This window comes from Coturnix japonica, unplaced genomic scaffold (genome assembly GCF_001577835.2).
Source record: "Coturnix japonica isolate 7356 unplaced genomic scaffold, Coturnix japonica 2.1 chrUnrandom491, whole genome shotgun sequence".
Taxonomy (NCBI): Eukaryota; Metazoa; Chordata; class Aves; order Galliformes; family Phasianidae; genus Coturnix; species Coturnix japonica.
In genome coordinates, this window is record NW_015439885.1 from 66924 (window position 1) to 82427 (window position 15504).

The 15504-nt window shown below is 57.2% G+C and overlaps 1 long non-coding RNA gene across 2 annotated transcripts; it reads left to right on the forward strand.

The window, feature by feature from the left end:
* The first annotated feature begins 32 nt into the window (after nucleotides 1-32).
* Nucleotides 33-7716, forward strand: LOC107307137. 2 transcript variants are annotated; one of them, XR_001552344.2, is made up of 3 exons: nucleotides 33-74; nucleotides 2810-2947; nucleotides 7673-7716. It is a non-coding gene; the product is annotated as an uncharacterized LOC107307137 (long non-coding RNA). The 2 variants fall into 2 exon arrangements; XR_004305779.1 differs by lacking the exon at nucleotides 33-74 and adding an exon at nucleotides 595-636.
* Nucleotides 7717-15504: the final 7788 nt, after the last annotated feature.

Sequence of the window (15504 nt, forward strand, 5' to 3'; positions counted from 1 at the left end):
CCCATAACCACAACCTGCCCCATAACCTGCCCCACAGATCCCACACAGCCCGTACACTGTCAATGTGGCTGAAGGTGAGACCCCATAACCTGCCCCATAACCACAGCCTGCCCCATAACCACAACCTGCCACATAACCTGCCCCACAGATCCCACACAGCCCGTACACCGTCAATGTGGCTGAAGGTGGGACTGAAACCTGACCCATAACCTGCCCCATAACCACAACCTGCCCCATAACCACAGCCTGCCCCATAACCTGCCCCATAACCACAACCTGCCCCATAACCTGACCCATAACCACAACCTGCCCCATAACCTGCCCCACAGATCCCACACAGCCCATACACCGTTAATGTGGCTGAAGGTGACTGAAACCTGCCCCATAACCTGCCCCACAGATCCCACACAGCCCATACACTGTTAATGTGGCTGAAGGTGGGGCTGAAACCTGACCCATAACCTGACCCATAACCACAGCCTGCCCCATAACCTGCCCCACAACCTGCCCTACAACCACAGCCTGCCCCATAACCTGCCCCACAACCTGCCCCATAACCACAACCTGCCCCACAACCTGCCCCATAACCTGCCCCACAGATCCCACACAGCCCATATACTGTCAATGTGGCTGAAGGTGGGACCCCATAACCTGCCCCATAACCTGCCCCATAACCTGCCCCATAACCACAACCTGCCCCACAACCTGCCCCATAACCTGCCCCACAGATCCCACACAGCCCGTACACTGTTCATGTGGCTGAAGGTGGGACCCCATAACCTGCCCTACAACCACAGCCTGACCCACAACCTGCCCTACAACCACAACCTGCCCCACAACCTGCCCTACAATCACAACCTGACCCATAACCTGACCCATAACCACAGCCTGCCCCATAACCTGCCCCATAAACGCAACCTGCCCCACAACCTGCCCCATAACCACAACCTGCCCCACAACCACAACCACAACCCACCACAACCACAACCGACCCCAAAACCGGCCCACACCTGCCCTACAACCACAACCCTGCCCCATATAACCGCCCACAACCTGACCCCCACAACCTGCCATGACAACCACAAACCTGCCAGCCATAACCACCCCACAACCCCCCCATGGGGTCCCACCCCACAACCCCCCGGGGTGACCCCACAACCCAAAATCCAACCCCACAACCGCCCACAACCACAAAGCCCCACATTAGCCCGCCATGTCCCATTCCCCTTCCCTACCCCCCACAGCCCCAATATCCCATATCCCATCACATCCCCCAATAGCCCCAGTATATCCCACCCATTCTCCGATTGCCCCACATCCCCCATTGTCCCCCATTGCCCCCCATAGTCCCCCATTGTCCCCCATGTCCCCATACCCCCACATCCCCTATTACCCCCCATATCCCCCCAACCCCCATTACCCCCCCATAGCCCAAACCATAGTCCCCCATTGTCCCCCATGTCCAGAACCCCCACAGGCCCCTAATCCCCCACTATTCCCACACCCCCAACCCCATTCCTCCCAACATCCCATTTGCCCACATCATCCCCATCAGCCCCCATGTCCCCATAACCCCCACAGCCGCCCACATCCCAGACCCCCCACATCCCCCATAGCACCCCAACATCCCCCATTGACCCCAGTACCCCCATCTACCCCATACCCCATCTTACCCCATTACCCCATACCCCATACCCCCCATTACCCCATCACCCCATTACCCCATCACCCCATTACCCCATATCCCCCTTACCCCTTTACCCCCATTACCCATTACCCCATTACCCCCCATTACCCCATTACCCCCCATCACCCCCATTACCCCCATTACCCCCATTACCCATTACCCCCATTACCCCATTACCCATCACCCCCATACCCCATTCCCATTACCCCCCAGTACCCCCATCATCCCCAGTACCCCCATATCCCCATTACCCCCATACCCCCCCATTACCCCGATTACCCCCCATTACCCTCCGATTACCCCCATACCCCCCATACCCCATTTACCCCCCATTACCCATTCACCCTACACCCCCATACAACCCCATTACCCCCATTACCCCTTACCGCCATTAGGTTCCCATTACCCCCACTTTACCCCCTGACCCATTAACCCCCATGACCCCCATTACCCCATTTATCCCCCATTGTCCATATCCCCCATTACCCCCATTACCCCATTACCCATTACCCATTACCCCCCACTTACCCCAATTACCCCCATTACCCTCCATTACCCCACTTGCCCCCCATTACCCCCATTACCCCCATTTCACCCCCATTACCCCCATCTACCCCCATTACCCCCGATTACCCCCATATTCCCCCTATATCCCCTTACCCCATCACCCCAGTACCACCATTACCCCTTACCCCATTTACCCCATACCCCATTACCCCATTACCCCCACTTACCCCATTACCCCCAGTACCCCCCATTACCCCATTACCCCATTGACCCCAAATACCCCAATTACCCCATATACCCCCTTACCACCATTACCCCATTACCCCATTACCCATTACCCCTACCCATACCCCCAACTTACCCCCAGTTACCCCCATTCACCCCATACCCCCATGACCCCTATTACCCCCTTACCCCCCATATCCCCCCATTACCCCTTACCCCCATTACCCCCATTACCCCATTACCCCCATACCCCCCATTACCCCATTCACCCCATTACCCCTTACCCCATTCCCCCATTACCCCACTTACCCCATTACCCCATTACCCCCAGGTACCCCATTGACCCCCCATTACCCCCGTACCCCCTCACTGACCCCCATCCGGTTGCAGCGTGCAGCCCGTCCTCGTGCCGCGCGTGGGGCCGGGGGCTGCAGCCCAAGGGGGTGCGCGTGCACGAGGCGGCCGACTTCCGCGTGCACACCAACGGAGCCGGGAGCGGGGAACTGCGCGTCACCGTGCGGGGACCGCGTGAGTGGGGCGGGGGGGGATATGGGGCGCTATGGGGGGCTATGGAGTGCTATAGGGTGCTATGGGGTGCTATAGGGGGCTATGGGGTGCTGTGGGGGGCTATGGGGTGCTATAGGGTGCTATGGCGTGCTATGGGGTGCTATGGGGCGCTGTGGGGTGCTATGGGGTGCTGTGGGGCGCTATGGGGTGCTATGGGGTGCTATGGGGTGCTATAGGGCGCTATGGGGCGCTATGGGGCGCTATGGGGCGCTATGGGACGCTATGAGATGCTATGGGTGCTATGGGGCGCTATGGGACGCTATGGGACGCTATGGGGTGCTATGGGGTGCTATGGGGTGCTATGCGGTGCTATGGGGCGCTATGAGGTGCTATGGGGCGCTATGGGGCGCTATGGGGTGCTATGGGGTGCTATAGGGCACTATGGGGGGCTATGGGGCGCTATGGGGCACTATGGGGTGCTATGGGGTGCTGTGGGGGGCTATGGAGTGCTATGGGGTGCTATGGGGTGCTATAGGGGGCTATGGAGTGCTATAGGGTGCTATGGGGCGCTATAGGGTGCTATGGGGCGCTGTGGGGTGCTATGAGGTGCTATGGGGCGCTATGGGGTGCTATGGGGCGCTATGGGGTGCTATGGGGCGCTGTGGGGGGCTATGGAGTGCTATAGGGTGCTATGGGGTGCTATAGGGTGCTATGGGGTGCTATAGGGGGCCATGGGGTGCCATGGGGTGCTATGGGGTGCTGTGGGGTGCTATAGGGGGCTATGGGGTGCTATAGGGGGCTATGGGGTGCTGTGGGGTGCTATAGGGGGCTATGGGGTGCTAAGGGGTGCTATAGGGCGCTATGGGATGCTATGGGTCGCTGTGGGGTGCTATAGGGCACTATGGGGCACTATGGGGCGCTATGGGGTGCTATGGGGGGCTATGGAGTGCTATAGGGTGCTATGGGGTGCTATAGGGGGCTATGGGGTGCTATGGGTTGCTGTGGGGTGGCTATGGGGTGCTATGGGGCTAATTCATGGGGGGCTACCTGGGGGGCATGTCGTCGTTGGCGCTATGGGCGCGCTGATGGGTGCTATGGGGTGGCGTCTGTGGGGGGCTATTGGAGTGGCTATTAAGGGTGCCCTATGCGGGTGTTTCATATGGGGGGCTATTTGCCGAGTGTTGCGGTTTGCTCAGGGGTGGTCTATATGGTAGTGGGTGTAAAGGGGTCGCTATGCGGGTGCTATTGAACGGGCACTACATATTGTCGCCTGGATAGGGTTGCCATATTTCGGGTGCTATACGGGGCGCTCATACAGTCGCGTTATATCTATTGGGTGCCTATATGGGTGTATGGGCGCTGTGGGGTGCTGTGGGGCTGCTTGATGTGGGCTGCTTATGGGCGCTGCTGGGCGTGCTTATGGGGCGCTATAGGTTGTTGCTTATGGGCGTATGGGCTGCTCAGTAGGGGTTGCTGATTGGGGGCCGCTATGGGGCCGCTTATTGGGGTTGGCGCTGTGGGGCGCTATGGGAGTGCTATGGGGTGCCTATGGGGTGATATAGGGGGCTATGGGTTGGCTGTGGGGGTGCTGGGGTGTGCTATGGGCGGGCCCTCATACGTGGTTGCTATGGGGGCTAATTACGGGGCGTCGTTGTGGGGGGCTATGTGAGTGCTATAACGGGTGCTATGGGTGCTATTGTGGGTGGCCATGGGGTGCTATGGGGGCTATGGGTGGTTCATTTTGGGTGGTGTGTGCTTATGGGGTGCTATATGGGTGCTATTGGGGCTGCTATGGGTCGAATGTGGGGGCTATGGAGTGGCTATACCGGGTGCTATGTGGGTGCCTATAGGGGGCTATGGGTTGCCATGTGGGTGCTATGTGGGGGCTTATTGGGGGCTATGGGGTTTTCGTTGGCTATGGGTGCTTATATGGGTGCTATGGGTGTGTATGGTGCCTGTGGGTGCTATGGGGCAGGGGGGTACGACTTTGGGGGGCTGTGGGGGGGCTATGAGAAGATCTATTGAAGTCGCTATATGCTAGGGGTGACGTCCACTTGACTGGGGGTTCTTGGGGCGGCTTGAGTGGCTATGGGCAGCTCTGGGGTTCTATGGGTGTTGTTCCACTATGGGGGGAGCCAGGGTCTCTAAATGGGCAGCCATGGGGTCTCTAATCGGGGCTTGGCTCTGGGGTCTCTTGGGGCCCGCTATGGGCAGCTCTGGGGTTTCCTAATGTGGGGCAAGTCTTCATGGTGTTCCTCTATGGGGTCTCCTATGGGGTCATGTCTCTGGGTTCCTGATGTGGGTCCAGCTCTGGGGTTTAGGGGCCGCTATGGGGCAGCTCGTGGGGTTTCCCTGTGGGGCTAGCTCTGGGGTCCTATGGGCGCCCCCCCCCCCTCGCCCCTTTCATGGGGGGGCAGCTCTGGTGTCTCTATGGGCCGCTATGGGCATCTCTGGGGCTCTCTATGGGGTCCCTATGGGCGCACTAGGGGCTTCCTATGGGCGCAGCTCTGGTGTCTCTTGGGGTTCCTATGTGGGCCTATGGCTTCTGTGTCTTCTATGTGGGCGTCTGATGTGGGGCCTCTGGTGTCTGGCTTTGCGTTGCCCTTATGGGGCAGCTGCTGGGTCTTTAGGGCCGCTATGGGATTCTGGGGTCTTATGGGGTCCTATGGCGGCAAGCTATGGTTGGTTCCTATGGGGCAGCTCCGGTGTCCTCGTATGGTGGCCTTGCTTATGGGGCATCTCTGGGTCCTCTATGGTCCCATGGGTGCAGTCTATGGGTGGTTCGCTATGGGCAGCTCTCTGGTGTCTCTATGGCCGCTATGGGCGGCTCTGGTGTCTCTATGGTGGTCCCTATTGGGGCAGCTTGTGGGGTTTCCTATGGGGGGCAGCTCTGGTTCTCTATGGGGCCGCTATTGGGCATCCTCTGGGTCTCTGGTATGGCGTGTTCCCCTCTGGGCAGCTCTGGGGTTCCTATGGTGCAGCTCTGGTAGGTCTCTAAGGGGCCGCTATGGGGCGGTCTCTGTGTGCTCTATGTGGTGCCGCTTACTGGTGCAGCTTCGGGGCCTCTTATGGGGCCAGCTCTGGTGTCTTCTTATGGGTTCCTATGGGGTCAGCTCTGGTGGTCTCTATGGGGGTTCTATGGGCTGCTCTGTTGGGTCTTCTTATGGGCCACTATGGGGCAGCTCTGGGGTCTCCTATGGGGCAGCTCTGGGTTCTATGTGGGCTGCTCTGGGGTCTCTAGTGGGCCAGCTATGGGGCTTGCTTCTGGGTCCCCTATTGGTGGCCGCTATGGGGCAGCTCTGGAGTCTGCTATGGTGGTTCTATGGTTCCGCTTGGAGTCTCTATGGGGTCTCATGGGTCAGCTCAGGGTCTTCTATGGTGCCGCTATGGGGCCCAGCGTCTGGGTCTTGTCTCTGGGGGTCCCTATGGGGCAGCTCTGGGGTCTCTATTGGGGCCGCTATGGGCAGCCTCTGGTCTGCTCTGGGGTCCCTATGGGGCAGCTCTGGGGTCTTATGGGGCCGGCTATGGGCGGCTCTGGTGTCCTATGGGTCCCTATGCGGGCAGCTATGGGGGTTTCCTATGGGGCAGGCTCTGGTGTCTCTATGGGGTTCTATGGGCAGCTCTGGAGTCTCTTATGGGGCCGCTAATGGGGCATCTCTGGGTCTCCTCGGGGTCTTCTATGGGCAGCCCTCTGGGGTCCCTATGGGGGCGAACGCTCTGGGTCGTCTATGGGGCTTGCTAATGGAGTTCTTCTCTCATGGAGGGCTGCTAGTGGGGTCCCCTCTATGGGGGCAGCTTCTGGGGTCTCTGATGGGCTGCTAATGGGGCAGCTCTGGGGTTCTTTTATGGGGCTGCTAATGGGGTCAGCTGTGGGGCTGCTATGGGGTCTCTCTGGGGCAGTCTCTGGGGTTCCCTAAATGGGCTGCTTCTGGGGTCTCTATGGGGCCGCTATTGGGGCGCTCTGGAGTCTCTACTGGGGCCGCTATGGGCGGCACTTCTTGGAGTCTCTCTGGGGTCCTATGTGTTCCGTCTCTGGAGTCCGCTCTATGGGTGCCGCTATGGGGCAGGCTTGGTGTCTCTATGGGGCCGTATGGGGCAGCTTCTGGGGTTCTATGGGGCCGCTTATGGGGGCGCCTCTGGGGTTCCTATGTGGTCCTATGGGGCAGCTTCTGGGGGGTCTCTTATGGGTCCCTATGGGGCAGCTCTGGGGTTCTATGGGGCAGCTCTGGGGTCTCTATGGGGCCTGCTATGGAGTCCTCTCTCTATGGGGCTGCTATGAGTCTCTCTCTATGGGGCTGCTATGGGGGTCCCTCTCTATGGGGCACGCTTCTCGGGGTCTTTATGGGCTGCTGTGGGGCAGCTGTGGGGCTGCTATGGGTCTCTATGGGGCAGCTCTTGGGGTTTCCATATGGGGCAGCCTGGGGTCCCTATTGGGGCCGCTATGGGTCAGTCTCTGTGGGTTATTCTAAGTTTGGGGGTTCTCTATGGGGCGCTATTGGGGCATGCTTTCGGTGTCTCTATGGGTCTCCTATGAGGGCAGCTCTGGGAGTCTCTAATTGGGGCCGCTGATGGGGCAGCCTCTGTGTCTCTATGGGGTGTTCCTATATGGCAGCTCTGGGTCTCTCTGGGGTTCTATGGGCAGCTCTTGGGTTCTATGGGGCTGCTTAGTGGGGGCATCTCTTGGGGTCTCCTATGGGCCGCTATGGGGCAGCTCTGGTCACCCCGTGCTTGTTTGATCTCCCTCAGAGGGTTCTGAGGTCCCGGTGTCGGTCGGCTGCGGCGCTGGCTGCACGGTGTCTCTGAGTGCGAGTATCGACCCACAGCGGCCTCGGCAAACACTAGCGTTTCATTGCATCCACGTTGTGTGGGCGGGTACGGGCATTCGCCACGTTAAGGTACGGGGGATATAGGTTGGATATGGGGGGTATGGGGGGATAATATATGGGATATATGGGATATATGGGGTGTATGGATATAATGGGGGTGTATGGGGGGATATATTTGTGGATATCATGGGTGTATGGGCCGGAGATATATGGGGGGGATATATGGGTACTATGGGGTGTATTGGTTGGGGATATTGGGATTAGTTGGGTGTGTATTGGGGGGAATATATGGGATATATGGGGTGGTATGGGGGATATATTATTTGGGGGGGATATATGGAATATATTTGGGGTGTTAGTGGGTGAATATTATGGCGGGTGGTTATATATGGGATTATGGTGGTGTATTGGGGGATATATTGGAATTATGGGTGTATTGGGGGGAATATTCAATGGGGGGATATATGGGTGGTAGGGAATATATGGGGGGGTATATATGGGGTGTATGGGGGGATATATTGGGGGGGGATATATGGGATATATGGGGTGTATGGGGGGAATATATGGGGGGAGTATATGGGATCACATGGGGTGTATGGGTGGAATATATGGGATATAGGGATTATGGTTGTATGGGGTGGGATATAATGGGATATATGGGTATTATATGGGTGGTATGGGGGGGGGAATCATATGGGGGGGGATTATGGGATCGTTGGGTGTATGGGGGGAATATTATGGGGGGGGATATATGGGTGTAGGGTCAAATTATATGGGGGGGATGATTTATTGGGGTGGTTATGGGGATATATGCGGGGACCGGGAATATATGGGGTGTAATGGGGGGAATAGTTATGGGGGGCGGGGACCTATATTGGGTGTGTATGGGGTGTACATGGGGGGAATCATATGGTGGGGCGATATATGTGGTATACTATGGGTGTATTGGGGGGAATATATGTGTCACTTGCCCCCCATTACCTTTCCCCATTGCCCCCAACTGCCCACTGCTCCTCCCTTGCCGCTCATTACTCGCACCACTGTCCCCATTGCCTTTCCCAGCATCTCCTCATTTTTGCCCCTCTCATTTGCCCCCATTGCTTCTTTTCCCTCATTGCCCTCCATTACTTTTTGGTTTTTTTTTTTTTCCTTTTTTTCCTTTTCTTCACATGCCCCCTCATTGGGACCTTTGCTTTTCCCTCACTGTCCTTCTCTCTCCAGTTTTTGCCTCTCCATTTTGGCTCCTTCTACTGTCTCCCTATGTACCATTCTTTCTTCCCCACTTGTGTTTTCTTTCCCTAGGCGGTGCTCTCGCAGTGGGCCTCTAGGATCTCTCTAGGTTGCCTTTTTCTCTTCAGCCTCCCATTGGCACCTCCATATTGCTTCTTCGTTTCCTCTATTGGCTTTCTTTTTTCTTTTGCTTTCGCCTTTTTTTTTCTCCCCCCCTCCCCCTTCTTTTTTTTTTTTTTTTCCTGCGGCCTTTTTTTTTTTTTTTCTGCCTTACGGCCTCCCCATGTGACCTTTTTTTTTTCCCCACGTGCTTTTTCTCTCTTTTTTTCAGCGTGCTCTTTCCCAGTGGCCTCGCACGGCCGTGCTCAGTGTGCCTCCTCCAGGGTCGCCAGTGTCCTTCCTCCTTTCTATTGTTATTTTTGGCTCGCCTGTGTTTTCAGGGGTGCTGTTTCTGCATCATTGGCTCTCTTCCACTGCCCTTCACTTGCCCCCCATTACTCCTTCATTTTCCCCCACTGCCTCCATTTGCTTTTTCGCCTTCATCTTTTGCCTTTTGCCTCTCATTGTCCCCCCGTTCCTGCCTTCCCCATCTGCCTTTTTCCCATTGCCCCTTGCGATTTTTTGGACCTTCCATTGTCCCCCATTTGCCTCGCATTGCCATTTACTCTTTTTCTTCCATTTGCTCTGCCATACTTCTCCCACTTGCCCCACTACCACTGCCCCCATTGCCTTCCTCCCACTGCCCCCCCATTGTTCCCTGTCCCCACTTGCTTTTCTCATTGGCTCCCACTTTGCTTCCCCTGCCCCCATTTTTTTTTTTCTGTTTTTTTTTTTTTTTTTTTTTTTTTTTTTTTTTTTTTTTGTTTTCTATTGTCGCCCACGGCCCCCTTTCATGGGCTCTGCCCATGTGTCTGGTCTCCACGGTCCCCCTATCACTTGCTCTGCCCACGCGCCGCTATGTTGGCCGTCTCATCTGCCTTTTCCCACGGCTTCCTTTTACTTGTCCCCCACTGTGCGTGTTCTACCATGGTTGGTCCTTCCTTTCCTAGTGCCCTGTCGCCTCCATCTTGGTGATCTTTCTTCCATTTTTCACTTGGTCTCCCTCCAGGGTCGTCGTCTCAGGGCCCTTTTCTCCTGGTCGGACATGGTCATGGCTCTCTCCCACGTTCTTTTTTTTTTTTTTTCCCAGGGCCTTTTTTTGTCCCATGGTCCTTTTCTCCTTTGTGGTCCTCTCATGTACCCTTTTTGTCTTGTTTTTTCTCCTCTATTGCCTCTTCTGGTGTTTGACATTTTCTTGTGCGGCCTTTTACCCATTGTCTATCTTGCCCCTTCAATCTTCCTTTTTTCTTCCTTTCTTCACTGCCCCATTGCTCCTTTCATTTAACCTTTCTTTTCCTTTTTTCCTTCTCTGGCATCGGCCTCCCATTCGTTGCCCTCCCACTTTGCTCCCCATTGACCTCCTCTTATCATTTGTGCCGCCTTCATTTTAATCCTCGTTTTTTCCCATTGCACCCATTTGCCCCCCATTGCCCCATATTTGCAAGCCTCTCTCATTTCCTCTCTTTTTTTGTCCTTGTTCCCACTGCCTTGTCGTTCCTCATATGTCTCTTGCGCTCATTGGTCCTTTCTCCCACTGTCCTTGCCTCATGTTGACCTTATCTTCCATGTTGCTCCCTCCTATTTGACTGTCCATTGGCATCCTTACGTGCCGCCCATGCCCCCATTGCCCCCCACTGCCCTCATTGGCCCCCATTACCCCCATTGCCCCATGCCCCCGCCCCCCACTGCCGCCCATTACCCCAGCTCCCCCCATTACGCCCCATTGCCCCCTCACTGGTCTCCCATTTTACTCCAAACTGCGCCATGTGCCCCACTGCCCTCATTTTGCCCCCATTACTGTCCCCACTGCCCCCATCTTACTCCCATTGCCCCCCCACTGCCCCCACTGCCCCCATTGCCCCACTTGGCCGCTTAATTCCCTCCCATTCTCCTCATTGCCCCCCCACTGCCCCTCGTGTCTGACATGGCACTGCCCCCCATTGCCCCCCATTGTCCCCCATTGCCCACTGCCCTGTGTGACATGGCACTCCCCCACTGCCCCCATTTACCCCCCACTGCCCCATTGACCCCCATTACCCCACTGCCCCCAATTGCCCTCCATTGCCCCATTAGCCCACTGCCCCCCATTGCCCCCATGTGCCCCCACTGGCCCCCCATTACCCCCCACTGCCCCTTAACCCCCATTGCCCCCATTGCCCCCATTACCGCCCCACTGCCCCCTTAACGGCCTCCATTGCCCCCCATTGCCCCATTACCCTCACTGCCCCATTGCCCCACTGTCCCCCATACCCCCTACTGCCCCCCCATTGCCCCATTGCCTCAATTGCCCCACTGGCCCCATTACCCCCATTACTCCCCCCACTGCCCCATTTGCCCTCCATTGCCCCCCATTGCTCCTCATTGCCCTCCACTGCCCCCACTACCCAATTGCTGCCCATTACCCCATTGCCCCATTACCGCCCCACTGCCCCCATAACCCCCACTGCCCCACATTACCACCCAATTGCCCATTGCCCCCCACTGCCATCATTGCCCCATTGCCCCCCCATTGACGCCCATTGCCCCATTGCCCCCCACTGCCCCCATTGCCGCCCACTGCCCTCATTGCCCCCATTACCCACTGCCCCCCATTCCCCATTGGCCCCGCATTACCCCCAACTGCCCCTCCATTACCTTCCCACTGCCCCCCATTGCTCCCCATTACCCCACTGCCCCCATTACCCCACTCGCCCCCACTGGCCCCATTAACCCCCCCATTACCGCCCCCTGCCCCCATTGCCCCCATTAACCTCCCATGCCCCCATTAACCCCCATGCCCCCATTACCCCATTACCCCACGTGACGTGTCCCCACGCCGTTCAGCCCGTTCGAGGTGGAGGTGTCCCCGGCCGCGGGGGCTCAGAAGTCGTGCGTGGGGCCCGGGGCTGCACGGCGGCACCGTGGGGAAATCGGCCGATTTCGTGGTGGAGGCCATTGGGACCGACGTGGGGACACTGGGTGAGAGGGGGGGGAAATAAGGGTGGGGGATGGGGGGGAATGGCGGGTGCGGGAGGACATGGGGGGGGGGGGATATGGGGGAGAATGTGGGGTGGGGGGGAACATGGCGCGGGGGATTGGGATGGCGGGGGGACCATGGGGGGGGGTCTGGGATGGGGGGGACATGGGGGGGTAATGGGATGGGGGTTGAGCATGGGGGGGATGGGGTTGGGGGGGGGAATATGGGACAGGAGGGGAAATGGGGGGGGACATGGGGTGGGGGGGACATGGGCAGGGGATACTGGGAATGGGGAGGACATAGGGGGGGATGGGGTTGGGGGGACATGGGGCAGATATGGATTGGGGGGGACAAATGGGGGAGGATAATGGGATGGGGGGGACATGGGGGGGATTATGGGATGGGGGGAATGGGGGAAAAGGGAATGGGGGGGGACATGGGGGGAATGGGATGGGGGGGACATGGGGGGGATATGGGAAGGGGGGACATGGGGGGATATGGGATGGGGGGGGGACAATGGGGGGGATATGGGATGGGGGGGACATGGGGGGATATGGATGGGGGGACATGGGGGGGGATATGGGATGCGGGGGGACATGGGGGGATGGGGTTGGGGGGGATATGGACAGGAGGGGAAATGGGGGGGAATGGGATGGGGGGACATGGGGGGATATGGGAGGGGGGGGAATATGGGACAGGAGGGGGAAATGGGGGGACATGGGTGGGGGGATATGGGATGGGGGGGACATGGGGGGGGATATGGGATGGGGGGGACATAGGGGGTGGATGGGGTTGGGGGGGGAATATGGGGACGGAGGGGTAAATGGGGGGGGACATGGGGTTGGGGGGGATAATGGGGGGGATATGGGATGGGGGGGACATGGGGGGGGATATGGGATGGGGGGACATAGGGGGGGATGGGGTTGGGGGGGATATGGGACAGGAGGGGAAAATGGGGGGGGACATGGGGTTGGGGGGACATGGGGGTGACATGGATGGGGGACAAATAGGGGGGATGGGGTTTGGGGGGACATAGGAGGGGCATGGGGTTTGGGGTACATGGGGGGGATATGGGATTGGGGGGGACATGGGCGGGGATATGGGATGGGGGGACCATAGGGGCGGGATATGGGATGGGGGGGACATAGGGGGGGGATTGGGGAATGGGGGGGACATGGGGGGGATATGGGATGGGGGGGGGACATGGGGGGAATGGGGTTGGCGGGGGGATATGGGACAGGAGGGGGAAATGGGGGGGGAATATGGGATGGGGGGGACATGGGGGGATGGGGTTGGGGGACATGGGAATAAGGAGGGGGAAATGGGGGGGGACATGGGATGGGGGGGACATAGGGAGGGATGGGTTTAGGGGGGGGATATGGGATAGGGAGGGGGGACAAAAGGGGGGGACATGGGATGGGGGACGGGGGCAAATGGCGTTGGGGGGCAGGAGGGTAAATGGGGTCGGGGATGGGGTGGGGTCAGGGGAGATGGGGGCAGATGGGGTTTGGGGGAGGGGGATAGATGTGTGGGGGCTTGGGGGGTAAATGGGGTTGGGGAGGTAGATGGAGTTGGGGGGGTAAGATGGGGATGGGGGGATGGGGTAGGGGGGGGACGAGAATGGGGGGGAAATGGGGATGTGGGGGGGGTGGGGGGTAAATGGGGAATGGGGGGGATGGGTGGGGGGGGAATGAAGAATGGGGGGGGAAATGGGGATGTGGGGGGTAAAATGGGGATGGGGGCCCCCTTTTACCCACTCTTTCCCATTTTTTCCCTTTTCTCCTTTTTGCCCCTTTATCCCTTTTTACTCCACCTTTTTCCCCTTCATCTCCATTTTAAAAACCCCTGTCTCCTCCTTTTTTACCCCCTTTTCTTCGCGCTTTTTGCCCCTTTATCCGCTTTTACCCCTTTTTCCACCTTATCCCCCTTTTAAATCCCCTTTATCGCCCCTTTCCCCCCTTTCCCACCCTTTTTACCCCATCTTTTCCCCCTTTTTTACGCCCTTTATCCCCTTTTCTCCTTTTTACGCCACTTTTTCTGCTTTTGCCCCTATCCCCTTTTTTCTCCTTTTCCCCATTTTTGCCCCCTTTCATCCCCTTTTTACTCCCCTTTTGTCCTTTATCCCCTTTTTCCCCCCCTTTTTCCCCCTTTTCCCCCCCTTTCTCCCCCTTTTAAACCCCTTTTCCCCCTTCATCCCCCTATTTTCCCCCTTCTCTCCCTTTTTTTTACCCCCTTTTCTCCTTTTTGCCCCTTTATCCCCTTTTTACCCCCCTTTTTCGCCCCTTCATCCCCCATTTCTAAACCCCCTTCTCCCCTTTTTTTAAACCCTTTTCTCTCCCTTCTTTGCCACCCTTTATCCATTTGTACCCCTTTTGCCCCCTTTATCATTTTTTACCCCTTTCTCCCCTTTATCCCCCTTTATCCCCCTTTTCCCCTTTTTCCCCTTTTTACCCAACTCTTTTCCCCTTTTTTACGCCCCTTTTCTCCCTTTACTCCCCCTTTATCCCCCTTTTCCCCCATTTCCCCCTATCCCCCCAGGTTTCTCTATCGAGGGTCCATCCCAGGCCAAGATCGAGTGCGATGACCGCGGTGACGGCTCGTGTGACGTGCGCTATTGGCCGACGGAGGCGGGCGGTTACGCGGTGCACGTGGTGTGCGACGAGCAGGACATCGCGGGCAGCCCCTTCATGGCCAACATCCGACCTGCCGCCCCCGAGTGCCTCCCGGAGCAGGTGAGGGCACCGCAACACGCGTGTCGTCACATGTCAGCATATATGGCATCCCGTGTCATCACATGTCAGCATATATGGCATCCCGTGTCATCCCACGTCATTCTATATGGCATCCCGTGTCGTTCTGTATGGCATCCCGTGTCGTCCTGTGTTGTCCCATGTCATATATGTCATTCTGTGTCATCCCATGTCATCATATTTGTCATCCCGTGTCATCCCATGTCATCATATATGTCATCCCATGTCATTCTATATGGCATCCTGTGTCGTTCTGTATGGCATCCCATGTCGTCCTGTGTGATCCCATGTCATATATGTCATTCTGTGTCATCCCATGTCATCATATATGTCATCCCATGTCGTTCTGTGTCGTCCCATGTCATATATGTCATTCTGTGCCATCCCATGTCATCATATTTGTCATCCCGTGTCATCCCATGTCATCATATATGTCATCCTGTGTTGACCTGTGTCGTCCCATGTTATCATATATGTCATCCCGTGTCATCCCATGTCATCATATATGTCATCCCATGTCATCCTGTGTCATCCCACATCATATATGTCATTCTGTGTCATCCCATGTCATCATATTTGTCATCCTGTGTCATCCCATGTCATCATATATGTCATCCCATGTCGTCCTGTGTCATCCCACGTCATATATGTCATCCCGTGTCGTCCCATGTCATTCTATGTCATCCTGTGTCATCCCATGTCATCGTATATGTCATC